Genomic DNA, 15,177 nt, shown 5'->3' on the forward strand with positions numbered 1-15,177 from the left:
TTTTTTTTTTTTTCCCCACACATCTTTTTAATGATGTCATATCTTTGTGAAGTTGGGTTTTGGGGGCTGATTAAAATCAAATACTATGTGAAAATCAATTTAGAACAAGAAATGAGGATGACGGTGTCCAATCTATTCCCAAGGTTTGAGATTTTGTGCAGAGCCCGACAGGCACACACATCCGTAAATAATTTTGGTTACTTCTGAATGAAATAAAAATACTTTTGTCAATTTCTGTGTATTCTTTTTTTCCCAAGAGGCTACTAAGTTGGTAGGACATAAATACTTTTCAGTTATTTGGCTTAAGGACTCTGTGAAAAGTTTACTGAGACGCTAAGGGTGTGGTGAACCAACAAAGTTTGGAAACCTTTGTTTTATGTCCTGATTGTGGTGGTGGTTACACAACTATATGTATTTGCCAAAATTCATTATGTATACCTGAAAATTGGTGAATTCGTATGTAAATTCTACCTGTAAAGCTGATTTTAAAAAACCAGTACATGCCTGTTAACATATATCTCATCCCCTAGCTCTTCCACAACTGAGGAAACTTAAGAAGTGGCAGACTCTGGACATGAAGGCAGTCTGACTCTCAAGCCTAATCACTTAACCATTATGTTATTCTGTCTTCCAAATGCCTGACATGCATGCTGATGCCCTTACTTACTGCTCCTATAACAGACATTACTAATCGATCCTGGCGCATGACTCAGAATCTTTCCCAGTATAGAACTGATACAGTTTAGGTGAAGTCAACTTGCCATCTTTGGTAGTGTTTCCATGGCATACTGAGTCTTAGTTCAGTATATTCAGCATTCAGAAATCTTTATTTGATGTTGATTCCTTGGAAGGAGAACTATATAAATGCAGTCTCTTGACAACTTAGCACCAGCCACACCTGTAAGTGACCACATTTTAGTGGTGGCCATGGCTCTGTTGCAGTCTGCTGGGTTGCCCACCAACTTGCAATGTTCCTAGACCAGGGCCCTGTCTGAAAATGGCATATGATTCCATTGCCGGCAATTCTTTCTTTCTTTCTTTTTTTAAAATTTTTGGCCGCACCGCGTGGCTTGCAGGTTCTTAGTTCCCCGACCAGGGATAGAACCCTTGCCCCCTGCAGGGTTCGGACTCCTAAGTGTGGACTCCTAACCACTGGACCACCAGGGAATTCTTGATTGCCGGCAGTTCTTGCAATAAACGTTGACTCAAGAGTTGTGACTCAGCCAAGTTGTGTTGAAAGGGCATCTCTAGATGTTTCACAGCTGTGCTGGCACCTGGACTCATTAACCTCATCTTCCCAGTGGGGCAGAGTTTGGGGCCTCAGAGGACAGGAGAGGCGGCAGATCTCCAAATCTTCCAGCAGAAATTCAGTTGTTTGTGTCTCCCATACATGGTATAAAAGGATGGTAATCAGACATGTAGGAAAGGAGCTATGGGTATCTCAGCTTACAGAGCCAATGTTAGTGTCTGTCTCTCTCTGATCTATTCTACATTTTTATAAGTAATACATATCCACATAGTTAAAAACTCAAATAGGAGATATGTATAAGAATTCTGTAACAGCTGAAAACTGGAAACCTAACTGTCCATCAGAATGGATAATTCCACTGAACATCCATAGAGTGTGGTATGAAGATCAGATGAATAAACTAGAGCTGTATGTATCAACATGGATAAATATTTTAAAAAGAAAAGCAACATTGGGAGGAGATATGGGGATATATGTATATGTATAGCTGACTCACTTTGTTATAAAGCAGAAACTAACACACCCTTGTAAAGCAATTATACTCCAATAAAGATGTTAAAAAAAAACCCACCAAAACCTCAAAAAAAAAAAACAACCCAGCAACATTGCGTGAAAAGTTGCCAAGGGGTATGTATAGTACGACATGTATAATAAAGTTAAAAGCATTCAAAACAGCACTATGTTTTGCTTACTGATACATGTCTATGTAGTACAAATATAAAGACTTGCAAGGGAGTGATATGGGCCAGATTCAGTATAGTGGAGATTTGGGCAGGGCCCTGGCAGGAAGCAAATGACTCTTCCAAATGGGTGTCACTGAAAAAAGTCTAAGGAAGGGACTATTTACAGAGGTGTGGCAGTTTAAAGACGAGGTCCCTGGAGCTGGAACCAGTCCTCATCCTAAAGGGGCAGAGGGAAGGGGTGGTCACCAGAGCTTGTTGCAGGGAAAGGGGAGCTGGAGGACAGGAGCTGCAGTGGTCGAAAGCTGTAGCAAAGCAGGGAGGAGGCAGGAGGAACCAATACCCCAGCCTCTCTCTCCTCCTGCTCTCCAGTCTTCTGTCCTGGCATCCCATTGGCTAGGTAGGAGGCAGGGCAAGGGAGCCTGGGAGATGCAGTCCATAGAGGTCAACCTCCCAGGGCACAGAGAAAGACAGAATTGATCTGGGGTGGGCGTGGGGGTGGACATAACCAGCATAGAGGTTCCCCTCATTGGGGGCAGCAGATGGGAATACCACGTAGAAAGAGTACATAGGGCCTTTCAACTCTTTGTGCCCTATTATTTCTTAAACTGAGGGTGAGAATATGGGTATTAATGTTATATTTGTTTTCTATTATATGATTTTCTTTTTCAATATGTCTGAAATATTTCATAATAAAATGAGCAGGAGACCAAAAAGTAACCTAACAGTACCAAAAGGCTTATTAAAAAAAATAGGCTCGGGCTTCCCTGGTGGCACAGTGGTTAAGAATCTGCCTGCCAATGCAGGGGACACGGGTTCGAGCCCTGGTCCGGGAAGATCCCACATGCTGCAGAACAGCTAAGCCCATGCACCACAACTACTGAGCCTGCGTTCTAGAGCCCACGAGCCACAACTACTGAGCCCATGTGCCACAACTACTGGAGCCCGCACGCCTAGAGCCCGTGCTCTGCAACAAGAGAAGCCACCGCCTGCGCACTGCAACGAAGAGTAGCCCCTGCTAGCTGCAACTAGAGGAAGCCCGTGCACGGCAACAAAGACGCAATGCAGCCAAAAATAAATAAATAAATTTATTAAAAAAATAGTCTCAGTCATTTATGTGGTTATGACCATGCAAATATCATTTACTGAAGAATTGAGTAGTGTATGATGCTTGCGTTTTCTCTCGGAGAAAGAGAAATTTTTTTTAATTAATTTTTTTTAATTAATTTATTTTTGGCTGCATTGGGTCTTTGTTGCTGTGCGCAGGCTTTCTCTAGTTGCAGCGAGCGGGAGCTACTCTTTATTGTGGTGCATGGACTTCCCTTTGTTGCAGAGCAGGGGCTCTAGGTGTGTGGACTTCTGTAGTTGTGGCACGTGGGCTCAGTAGTTGTGGCTCGAGGGCTCTAGAGCGCAGGCTTAGTAGTTGTGGCGCACGGGCTTAGTTGCTCTGCAGCACGTGGCATCTTCCCAGGCCAGGGCTCGAAACCATGTCCCCTGCATTGGCAGGAAGATTCTTAACCACTGCGCCACCAGGGAAGTCCAGCATTTGATTCTTTGCTGACAATATTTACCTTATAACTATACTCTTTCCTCCTGCCTCCAAAGCTCCATCTTTAGGTATTTTATCAAGTGTGTCTCTTTTTTTAAAAATAGATCTTTATTAGAGTATAATTGCTTCACAATACTGTGTTAGCTTCTGTTGTATGACAAAGTGAATCAGCCATATGCATACATATATCCCCATATCCCCTCCTTCTTGAACCTCCCTCCCATCCTCCCTATTCCACCCCTCTAGGTCATCGCAAAGCACTGAGCTGATCTCCCTGTGATATGCAGCTGCTTCCCACTAGCTATCTGTTTTGCATTTGGTAGTGTATATATGTCCATGCTACTCTCTCACTTCGTCCCAGCTTACCCGTCCCCCTCCCTGTGTCCTCAAGTCCATTCTCTATATCTGCGTTTTTATTCCTGTCCTGCCTCTAGTTTCTTCAGAACCTTTTTTTTTTTTTTAGATTCCATATATATGTGTTAGCATATGGTATTTGTTTTTCTCTTTCTGACTTACTTCACTCTGTATGACAGACTTTATATCCATCCACCTCACTACAAATAACTCAATTTTGTTTCTTTTTATGGCTAGTAATATTCCGTTGTATATATGTGCCACATCTTCTTTATCCATTCATCTGTCGATGGACACTTAGGTTGCTTCCATGTCCTGGCTATTGTAAATAGAGCTTCAGTGAACAGTGTGGCACATGACTTTTTTTTTTTTTTTTGGCGGTACGCGGGCCTCTCACTGTTGTGGCCTCTCCCGTTGCGGAGCACAGGCTCCGGACGCGCAGGCTCAGCGGCCATGGCTCACGGGCCCAGCCGCTCCGCGGCATGTGGGATCTTCCCGGACCGGGGCACAAACCCGTGTCCCCTGCATCGGCCCACATGACTCTTTTTGAATTATGGTTTTCTCAGGGTATATGCCGAATAGTGGGATTGCTGGGTCATATGGTAGTTCTATTTTTAGTTTTTTAAGAGAAATGCAAATCAAAACTACAGTGATGTATCACCTCACGCCGGTCAGAATGGCCATTATCAAAAAATCTAGAAACAATAAATGCTGGAGAGGGTGTGCTGGAAAGGGAACCCTCCTGCACTGTTGGTGGGAAGGTAAATTGATACAGCCACTATGGAGAACAGTATGGAGGTTCCTGAAGTGTGTCTGTTTTCTTTGCTTGGTCTTGAACTAGATAGTTGGGGGGTTGGGACTTGCTTCGGGCAGCAGAGTAGAGTCCTTTCTTCCATAGCTGCTGGTCTGCTTTGGTGCCCCCAGCACTCTGGGTTATTTTTGGAGGTAGCAACTTGAAGTGGGAGTCAATCACGTTTAATAAGCTGATACTCCTTGCACTGTGTGCAGAGACCCAACTCCCAGTTTTCAGTGAGTGTCTCCCTTGCTCCAATACACTGCTGCCTAGTTTAGAAATAAAAATAGTGGTTTGGCATTCTGGCATTTTCTTTGAAAGTTAAACATATACTTACCATATGACCCAACAATTCCATTCCTAGGTATCTATCCAAGAGAAAGGAAAATAGGTATCTACACAAAGACTTGTACATGAATGTTCATGGCAGCATTATTCATAGTACCCAAAAAGTGGAAATAACCCAAATGTCTAACAGCTGGTAGATGAATGAACAAAATGTGGTATAAGTGCTGAGTAGTAATAAAAATTGATACATACTACAACATAAATACACCTCAAAAACAGTATGCTACGTGAAAGAAGCCAGACGCAAAGCCACATATTGTATGATTCCATTTATATGAAGTATCCAGAAAAGACAAAATCTATAGGGACAGAAGGTGGATTAGTGGTTGCCAGGAGCTGGGAGGAGGGAAGAGTGGGGAGCGAGTGCTCATAGACACTGGAGATCTTACTGGATAATGGAATGTTTTAAAACTGGATGTGGGATAGTTGCATAACTTGGTAAATGTATAAAAATCACTGAATTGTACACTTAAAATGAGAATTTTATGACATGTAAATTATACTTCAATAAAGTTGTTAAAAAATGATGGTTTAGGGGCTTCCCTGGTGGCGCAGAGGTTGAGAGTTCGCCTGCCGATGCAGGGGACACGGGTTCGTGCCCCGGTCCGGGAAGATCCCACATGCCGCGGAGTGGCTGGGCCCGTGAGCCATGGCCGCTGAGCCTGCGCGTCCGGAGCCTGTGCTCCGCAACGGGAGAGGCCACAACAGTGAGAGGCCCACGTACCGCAAAAAATAAAAATAAAAATAAATGACAGTGACCAGGGCAAGAGCTTGGTAATAAAGAGTCCAAGATTTATGGCTTCTCTTCTTACCTGGTGTGGTTAACTTTGCCCAGATGGAAAGCTCTGTTCTTTGGCATGTTAATCTAGATTCTGACACTTGCCTCTTAAAAAGCCAAACAGAATAAAATGGCATTTGTTTGCTTACATTAATAGGGAAGTCAAAGGTATACCGCCTTCAGATATAAGCCGATCCAGGGGCTTAAATGAAACCATCAGGGCTCAGCCTTTGTTTGCCTCTCCATCCTGTTTTCCTCTCAGTTGGGTTCATTCCCAGGCAAGGCAGCCCCATTAGCTCTGGGATTATATCCTGCTACCTTGAGAACTAGGGGAAAAAGAGTTTCTTTTTTTTTTTTTCCATCATTTCTGATAAAAGCCCCACCACTGAGGTTCATTGGTTTTGAATGCTCGTCCCTGAGTCAGCCAGCCTGGTCAGGAGGCTGATACTCTGATTGGCCAGGCCTGGGTCATTTGCCCTGGAACCTGGGGTAAACCTGCTCCTAGCCAGATCTCATGGACTGAGTGTTGGGGAGGGATGGATCTCCAAAGAAACCATAGGGACATTAACCAGAAAGGGAACAGCTGCTGAGCTGGCAAAAACAACAGAAAGCTTCCATCTGGCGACTAGTTGCATTCAAGGACACAGGGCTGACTGGATGAAAGGCAGGATTGGATTGCCTCAGTGTGGCTCATCCTCCTGTTCCTGGAAAAAACATCTCAAAGCACAAGTCCAACTGAGGGTCTGTGGGGACTTCCCTGGTGGCGCAGCGGTTAAGAATCCACCTGCCAATGCAGGGGACACGGGTTCCAGCCCTGGTCCAGGAAGATCCCACATGCCGCGGAGCAACTAAGCCCGTGCGCCACAACTAGTGAGCCAGCGCTCTAGAGCCTGCAAGCCACAACTGCAGAGCCCAAGTGCCACAAGTACTGAAGCCCGCGTGCCTAGAGCCCGTGCTGCACAATGAGAAGCCCGCGCACCGCAGCGAAGAGTAGCCTCCGCTCGCCACAACTAGAGGAAGCCTGCGCGCAGCAATGAAGACCCAACGCAGCCAAAAAAAAAAAAAAGAGACAGCTGTTGTAAAATGGTACAGCCTCTCTGGAAAACGGTATGGCAGTTCCTTGAAAAAGTTAAACATGGATTACCTTATGATCCAGAAATTCTACTTCTGATTATATACTCAAAAGAATTAAAAGGAGGGACTCGAACAAATACTTATCCACCCGTGTTCATAGTAACATTATTCACAATATCCAAAAGATGGAAGCAACCCAGGTGTTCATCAACAGATGAGTGGATAAAACGTGGTATATACATACTGCAGGGTATTGTTCAGCCTTAAAAAGGAAGGAAATTCTGCTACATGCTGCAATTTGGATGGACCTTGAAGCCATTATGATATGTCTAAATAAGTCAGGCACAAAAAGTATAAATACTGTATGATTCAACTTATACCTAGAGGAGTCAAATTCATAGAACTAGAAAGTAGAGTGGTGGTTGCCAGGGGCTGGGGGCGGGGAACAGGAAATTGAATTATCGTGTGACAGGTTTGGAGTTTCAGTTGCAATGATGAAAAAGTTCTGGAGATGGATGGTGGTAATGGTTACTCAGTGATGTGAACATATTAGATGCCACTGAGTTGTACACATAAAATGGTTAAGATGGTAAATTTTATGTGTATTTTGTTACAAGTAGAAATTTTTTTTAAAATTTAATGATTAACATGGTAAATTTTATGTTATATATTTTTGCCACAGTTGAAAAAAGACTGAGAGACAGCAGGTCTGGAAAAAATTTAGAATCCAAGAAATGAGTTGATCATCTTTCCTGCTGCTTGTGGGACTGGCATGAGGTAGAATCAGCAGAGACTGGGCATGGGCAAGGAGTGCCCTGGGAATGGAGAGCGTACCACACTAAGGGCCTTGTTTCCAGCCCCCCAGACCCCATGTTGTCATCAAGACTGGCAAATCCTGAGCCTGGAGCCCAGGGCAGGGTGGACTGGACATGTGGTCTCCACTATCAGATCTCCCTTGGGAAGTGGCTCTAGCCAATGGCAGAGAGAGAGACGGAGAACTCTTAGGGATCAGGAATGATTGTATGTGCCAAGGGACAAAATTATGGGAAGGGCCATGGACTTCCTATCCCTACTCAGTCTGATGCCTTAGGGTTGGGCAGAAAATATCACCAGTGAAGCATCGGAAAAGTGCCCTTAAGAAAGTCAGTGGGGGGAATTCCCTGGCAGTGCAGTGGTTGGGACTCTGTGCTCTCACTGCAGAGGGCACAGGTTCGGTCCCTGGTCAGGGAACTAGGATCCCGTAGGCCGTGCAGGGTGGCCAAAAAAAAAAAAAGTCAGTGGGGATAGCAGTGAGTGTTGCTTGGTGAGGTGTGGAGGACAGCTGTCATATGCTGTGGGTGGGAGTGTAAATTGTCACAGTCACTTTGCAGGCAATTTGCCAAGATCTGTTAAAACTAAAATCAAGCCTGTACCCTGTGACCCAGCAATTCCACTTCTCTTCCCCAGAGACGCTTGCACATTTCCCCAGAGAGACAGTGCAGGGATATTATTCAGTGCTGCATTGTCTGTTATAGTCAGAGACTGGAAACAACCTAAACACCCAGTGATAGGAAAATGGCTAAATAAACTGTTGTATGTCCACAGCATGAAGTACTGCACAGGTCTAAAAAAAATGAAATACATCTATATATTCTTATGTGGGTAGATCTGTAAGACATATTGTTGAGTGAGAAAAGAAAGTTGTGAAATCATATCTGTATTCTGATACTGTTAATATGTTTTAAAAAATCAGAAGTATGTGCTTTAGGGTATAAGCTATGCTGCTGTAGCAAAGGGATATCCTAATAAAAGGGTTGAAATGAGGTAGCTTCTTTCTTTCTCACATAACAGTTCAGAGCGGGATGTGGTCCAGGGTGAGTGGTGTTCCAGTTATCTGTTGCTGCATAAGCAACAGTTATTGCAGTTTGCTCACAGAGTCTGTGGGTCAGGAGTTTAGGCAGGGCATGGTGGGGATGGCTTGACGGTGCTCCATGAGGTCAGCGGCCTTAGCTGGGAAGACGTGAATGGCTGGGAGTAACTCACATGGCTGGGGCTGGAATCATCTGGAGGTTTCTTGACCCTCATGTCTGGAACCTGAGCTGGAATAACAAGGTTTGTCTTAGTTGGGGCTATTGATCAGACTGCCTCCATGTGACTTCTCTATGTGGTTAGGGTTTCCATGCAGCATGGTGGCCCCAGGGTAGTTGAACATTTTGTTCCAAGAGCTTGTGTTCCAGCAAATAAGGCGGAAGCTACGTGGCCTTCCGTGACTTTTTCTCAGAAATTGTATAGTGTCACTTCTGCCGTTTAAAAAAAATTGAGGTATAGTTGACTTAACAGTACTATATGTTTCAGGTGTACAATACAGTGGTTCACAACTTTCTTTAAAATCAATTTATTTATTTATTTATTTGGTTACGTTGGGTCTTCATTGCTGTGCACAGGCTTTCTCTAGTTGCAGTGAGTGGTGGCTACTCTTCGTTGTGGTGCGTGGGCTTCTCCTTGCCGTGACTTCTCTTGTGGTGGAGCACGGGCTCCAGGCGCATGGGCTTCAGTAGTTGTAGCTCGCAGGCTCTAGAGCGCAGGCTCAGTAGTTGTGGTGCACGGGCTTAGTTGCTCCACGGCATGTGGGATCTTGCCGGGCCAGGGCTCGAACCTGTGTCCCCTGCATTGGCAGGCGGATTCTTAACCACTGTGCCACCAGGGAAGTCCCCATGCCTCTTTTTGAATTATGGTTTTCTGAGGGTATATGCCCAGTAGTGGGATTGCTGGGTCATATGGTAGTTCTGTTTTTAGTTTAGTTTTTTTTTTTTTTGCGGTACGCGGGCCTCTCACTGTTGTGGCCTCTCCCGTTGTGGAGCACGGGCTCCGGAGGCGCAGGCTCAGCGGCCATGGCTCACGGACCCAGCTGCTCCGCGGCATGTGGGATCCTCCCGGACTGGGGCACGAACCCGTGTCCCCTGCATCGGCAGGCGGACTCTCAACCACTGCGCCACCAGGGAAGTCCCTGTTTTTAGTTTTTTAAGCCACCTCCATACTGTTCTCCATAGTGGCTGTATCAATTTACATTCCCACCAGCAGTGCAAGAGGGTTCCCTTTTCTCCACACCCTCTCCAGCATTTGTTTGTAGATTTTTTGATGATGGCCATGCTGACTGGTATGAGGTGACACCTCATTGTGGTTTTGATTTGCATTTCTCTAATGATTAGTGATGTTGAGATCCTTTTATGTGTTTTTTGGCAATCTGTATTTCTTCTTTGGAGAAATGTCTATTTAGGTCTTCTGCCCATTTCTGGATTGGGTTGTTCGTTTTTTTGATATTGAGCTGCATGAGCTGCTTGTATATTTTGTAGATTAATCCTTTGTCAGTTGCTTCATTTGCAAATATTTTCTCCCGTTCTGAGGGTTGTCTTTTTGTCTTGTTTATGGTTTCCTTTGCTGTGCAAAAGCTTTTAAGTGTCATTAGGTCTCATTTGTTTATTTTTGGTTTTATTTCCATTTCTCTAGGAGGTGGGTCAAAAAGGATCTTGCTGTGATTTATGTCATAGAGTGTTCTGCCTATGTTTTCCTCTAAGAGTTTTATAGTGTCTGGCCTTACATTTAGGTCTTTAATCTATTTTGAGTTTATTTTTGTGTATGGTGTTAGGGAGTGTTCTAATTTCATTCTTTTACATGTAGCTCTCCAGTTTTCCCAGCACCACTTATTGAAGAGGCTGTCTTTTCTCCATTGTATATTCTTGCCTCCTTTATCAAAGATAAGGTGACCATATGTGCGTGGGTTTATCTCTGGGCTTTCTCTCCTGTTCCATTGATGTATATTTCTGTTTTTGTGGCAGGCGGATTCTTAACCACTGAGCCACCAGGGAAGTGCCTAGTGTTTCACAATTTTTAAAGGTTATATTTCACTTATGCTTATGATAAAATGTTGGCTGTATTCCCTGTGTTGTACAGTATATGCTTTTTTTTTAACATCTCTATTGGAGTATAATTGCTTTACAGTGGTGTGTCAGTTTCTGCTTTATAACAAAGTGAATCAGCTATACATATACATATATCCCCATATCTCCTCCCTCTTGCATCTCCCTCCCACCGTCCCTATCCCACCGTCTAGGTGGTCACAAAGCACCAAGCTGATCTCCCTGTGCTATGTGGCTGCTTCTCACTAGCTATCTATTTTACATTTGGTAGTACATATAAGTCCATGCCACTCTCTCACTTCGTCCCAGCTTACCCTTCCCCCTCCCCGTGTCCTCAAGTCCATTCTCTACTAGAATATATCCTTGTAACTTATTTATTTTATGCATAGCAGTTTGTACCTCTTAATCCCCTACTCCTATCATGCCCGTCTCCCCCTTCTCTCTTCCCACTGGTAACCACTAGTGTGTTCTCTGTATCTGTGGGTCTGTTCTTGTTATATTCACTAGTTTGTTTTATTTTTTTAAGATTCCACGTATAAATGATATCATACCATGTTTGTCTTTCTCTGTCTCACTTATTTCACTAAGCATAATACCCTCCAAGTCCATCCATGTTGTTGAAAATGGCAAAATTTCATTCTTTGTTATGGCTGGGTAGTATTCCACTGTATATATATATATATATATATATATATATACCACATCTTTATCCATTTATCTGTCGACGGACATTTAGGTTGCCTCCATATCTTGGTTATTGTAAATAATGCTGCTGTGCCTGTATCTTTTTTAATTAGTGTTTTCATTTTCTTCAGATATATACCCAGGAGTGGAATTGCCGGATCTTATGGTAGTTCTATTTTTAGTTTTTTGAGGAACCTCCATACTGTTTCCACAGTGGCTGCACCAATTTACATTCCCACCAACAGTGCACAGGGGTTCTCTTTTCTCCACATCCTCGCCAACATTTGTTAATTGTGGTCTTTTTTGATGACAGCCATTCTAACAGGTGTGAGATGATATCTCCCTGTGGTTTTGATTTGCATTTATTTGATGATTAGCAGTGTTGAGCATCTTTTCATGTGCCTGTTGGCTGTCTGTATGGCTTCTTTGGAAAAATGTCTATTCAGATCTTCTGCCCATTTTTTAATCAGTTTGTTTGCTTTTTGGGTAATTTCGACATATTTTATTGGTCAAATCAGCCATAAGCCTACTTTTAATGAGAGGGAACAGAGAACCCACTTCTCTATGTGAGGAGTGCTAAAGGCTTGGTGGTCTTGTTGTAAAACAATCACAGGTGGGAAGCCCTGTCACATGAGGTCACCCGGGATCCAGGTTCGTTTGGCTGAGGAGGGCACAGTGGGCTTTGTCATTTGTATTATGTGGCTTCCATCTCTGGTTTCAAGGTAACTGGATCCATTGTTGCCATATGCCAGCCAGGGAAAGAGAGAGTGGAGGGCAAGCCATTCCTTATAAAAATGTGGTTCAGTTATTCTTGGCAGAAAATGTTGGCTTGACATGTGAAAACTGAATAGCTAGAAATGGCAGGTGTAATGGTTAAAAAAAAATGTGGTTCAGAACTTACATCACTTCTGCTTGCAACCCAGTGGCTAACTCTTGGTCATATTTCTACACCTAGCTGCAAAGGAGGCTGGGAAATGTCTGTAGCTGGACAGCCACGTGCCTGGCTACCACTCAGTAGGGTCCTGTTATTAAAAGGATGCAAAGGAGAATAAGTATTAGAGGCAATTAGTTTTTGCAACAGTGTATATTTTTCATATATATGTATACATAGTTAAGTGTGTGTATATAGAAATAGGTCTATGTGGAATATAGAAATACATAGATACATACAGTCTGCAAGAATACATAGAAAAAGATCTAGAAGAAACTGGTAACAGTGGTTACTTCTGGAGAAGTGGGAGAAGACAGGATAGGGGTATATTCAAAGCCGACTCTAGCCGTAGCTGCAGTGTTTTAATTTTTAACGAGGATGATGTCTTCATGTTTACTTGTGAAATTAAATATTAATTTAAACTGAAGGCCTGGTAAACATCGGGCTGCCGATGTTTCAGTCTTGGTCTTCTCGTGCTGTGGTGGGACCCAACACCAAAGAGTGCCAGGAGGTGGCATGGCCCAGCTGGCATTGCTGGGGACTCTCAGTCCAAAGACCCCACATTCTCAAAGGCTGCTTAGCTGGGGGGTCTCTCTGCCCCCATCCTCCTTGTCCAGTTCTGGAGGGTTTCCTTTGTTACCAGTAGATATTGGTTGAACGTTGAGGACTGTTTTGGCACTGAAGCCTCTCTCTGTACAGATTACTTATTAATTACAGGTAGAAAGCTGGTCACTGTACAGTGGAGAAGACAGGTGGACACCACCTCTCCCAAGCAATCAACGTTAACATCACAGACACCACGTCCCTCCTGATGGGAGACACTGAGGGCCCAGCGTCACTTTTCTGTCACATTTCTGTCCCAGGTGCATAACTAAAATTCAATCATGAGGAAATATCAGACAAATCAAGGTGGAGGGACATTCTCCAGAACAACTGGACCGAACTCTTTAAAAATGCCGACGTCACAAAAGACAGAAGTTGAGAAGCTGGTCTAGACTAAAGGAGACCAAAGTGATATGAATAGTAATATAGGGCATCAAACTGAATCGGGTCCAGGTCTGGGGGGAAATTGCCATCAAGAGATAGTTAGCATCCAAATTTGAATTTGGATGGTATTGGAGGTGATAGTATTGTATTGTATCAAAGTTATATTTTCTGTATTTGATAACTGAATGTATAAGAGAATGTCATGTCCTTAGGAAATATGCACTAAAGTATTTAGGAGTAAAGAAGCCTGTTGTCTGCAACTAACTCCCAAATGGTTTAGAACAGGAGTAGACAAACTCTTTTGGCAAGAAGGTCAAGTAGTGAGGATTCTGGGCTTTGCAGGCCATGTGGTCTCTGTCACACTACTCTTGCTCTGCTGCTGTGATGTCACAGACAATATATAAATGAATGGGCAGGACTGTGCTCCAGTGAAGTTTATTTATGGATACCAAAGTTTCAATTTCATGTACTTTTCACGTGTCGTGAAGTATTCTTCTTTTGATCTTTTCCAACCAGGCAAAAATTATTTCTAGCTTACTGCCCATACAAAATCAGGTGGGCAGATTTGGCCGGTGGGCTGTAGTTTACTGATGCCTGATGTAGAAAAAGAATACACCCAACACACATAAACGCACACACATACACACACACGGGAATAAAGCAAATATGTCATAATGCTAACAGTTGGTGAATCTGGGCGAAAGGTATAGGGGAGCTCTTTGTACTCTTACAATTCTTTTGGAAGTTTGAGATTATTTATTTTATTTTAAATTTTTTGGCCACGTCGCGCGGCTTGTGGAATCTTAGTTCTCTGACCAGGGATCGAACCCAGGCCCCCTGAAGTGGAAGCACCGTGTCCTAACCACTGGACTGCCAGGGAATTTCCTGGAAGTTTGAGATTATTTAAAAATTAAAAGTTAAATTAAAAAAGAGACACAATTTTCCTCTCTTGGGGCCCGGGAAGGAGTGAGGAAACTGTATAAGTCCAGGGGACTGAGCCCTCTCTTCTGGGGGCCAAGGGGGTCTCGCTCACAGCATTCTTCCATGTGGCTCCGAATTGCTATCTGTTCACTTCTGGGCCTTCACTTTTTCTTTATTTTCTGGTTTAACCTTCATATCTAGGAACCTGCTTGACAGACATGAGAGTTTAGGCTGTGGCCTCCCTGTCTGACTGTCCTCTTTTTCTCTGTCTCTCTGCTAATACAATTCTCCACCACCCAAGCAAACAGCCACTTTAAATATGTTCATTGCATTATTGTTTTTAATTTTATGGTCCCCATCCCCCATATTGTTTTCTCCAAATTGTTGGTATTTGTCTTAGATTATCAAACTGTAGAAGAAACTGGTCATTTCCCTGCATATGGCATTATTTGGGGGGAGGTGTGCTGTGGCAGCAATGTCGAGAAATTACTGTGTTCCATTCTCCCTGCATTGGGGTGAAGTCTCTTGTATTTCCTCTGGCCTTATGGCCCTGAATGGTTATTTCCAGGAATGAGATGTTGAGTGTATTGGAGTGACTGTGCCTGGGGTAGGGAGGGTTGGCTTTAAGGGAAGAGGTGTGTCCTTTTCTTAGTTGACTTAGCAAGAGCTCTCTTCATTGCCAGGATCAAAAACCCAACTCAAACTGGACTAACAGGAAAGAAATTTATTAATTCATGTAACTAATTATAGCATTACATTCAGACTTGGTTAGATCCAGGGGCTGAAATGGTGCTATGAGAATGCTGTCTCTTACCATGTCTCAATTCTATTTTCCGTTTGGCTTCATTCTTAGGCAGGCTCTCTCCACTCAGCAGCCCCAGGTGTACCTTCTACCAGATTAGCAAACCCAGGAGAAAGAAGGCATCACTAAAC

General features: G+C 43.6%; 1 protein-coding gene across 4 annotated transcripts in view; it reads left to right on the forward strand.

The window, feature by feature from the left end:
* TMEM120B (transmembrane protein 120B) overlaps positions 1-15,177 on the forward strand; it is a 45,722-nt gene that overhangs the window by 4,790 nt on the left and 25,755 nt on the right. The gene's annotated exons all lie outside the window — the stretch shown is intronic.

This window comes from Monodon monoceros, unplaced genomic scaffold (assembly GCF_005190385.1).
Source record: "Monodon monoceros isolate NGI ecotype Baffin Bay Population unplaced genomic scaffold, NGI_Narwhal_1 Super_Scaffold_1, whole genome shotgun sequence".
In the NCBI taxonomy this organism is placed as follows: domain Eukaryota; kingdom Metazoa; phylum Chordata; class Mammalia; order Artiodactyla; family Monodontidae; genus Monodon; species Monodon monoceros.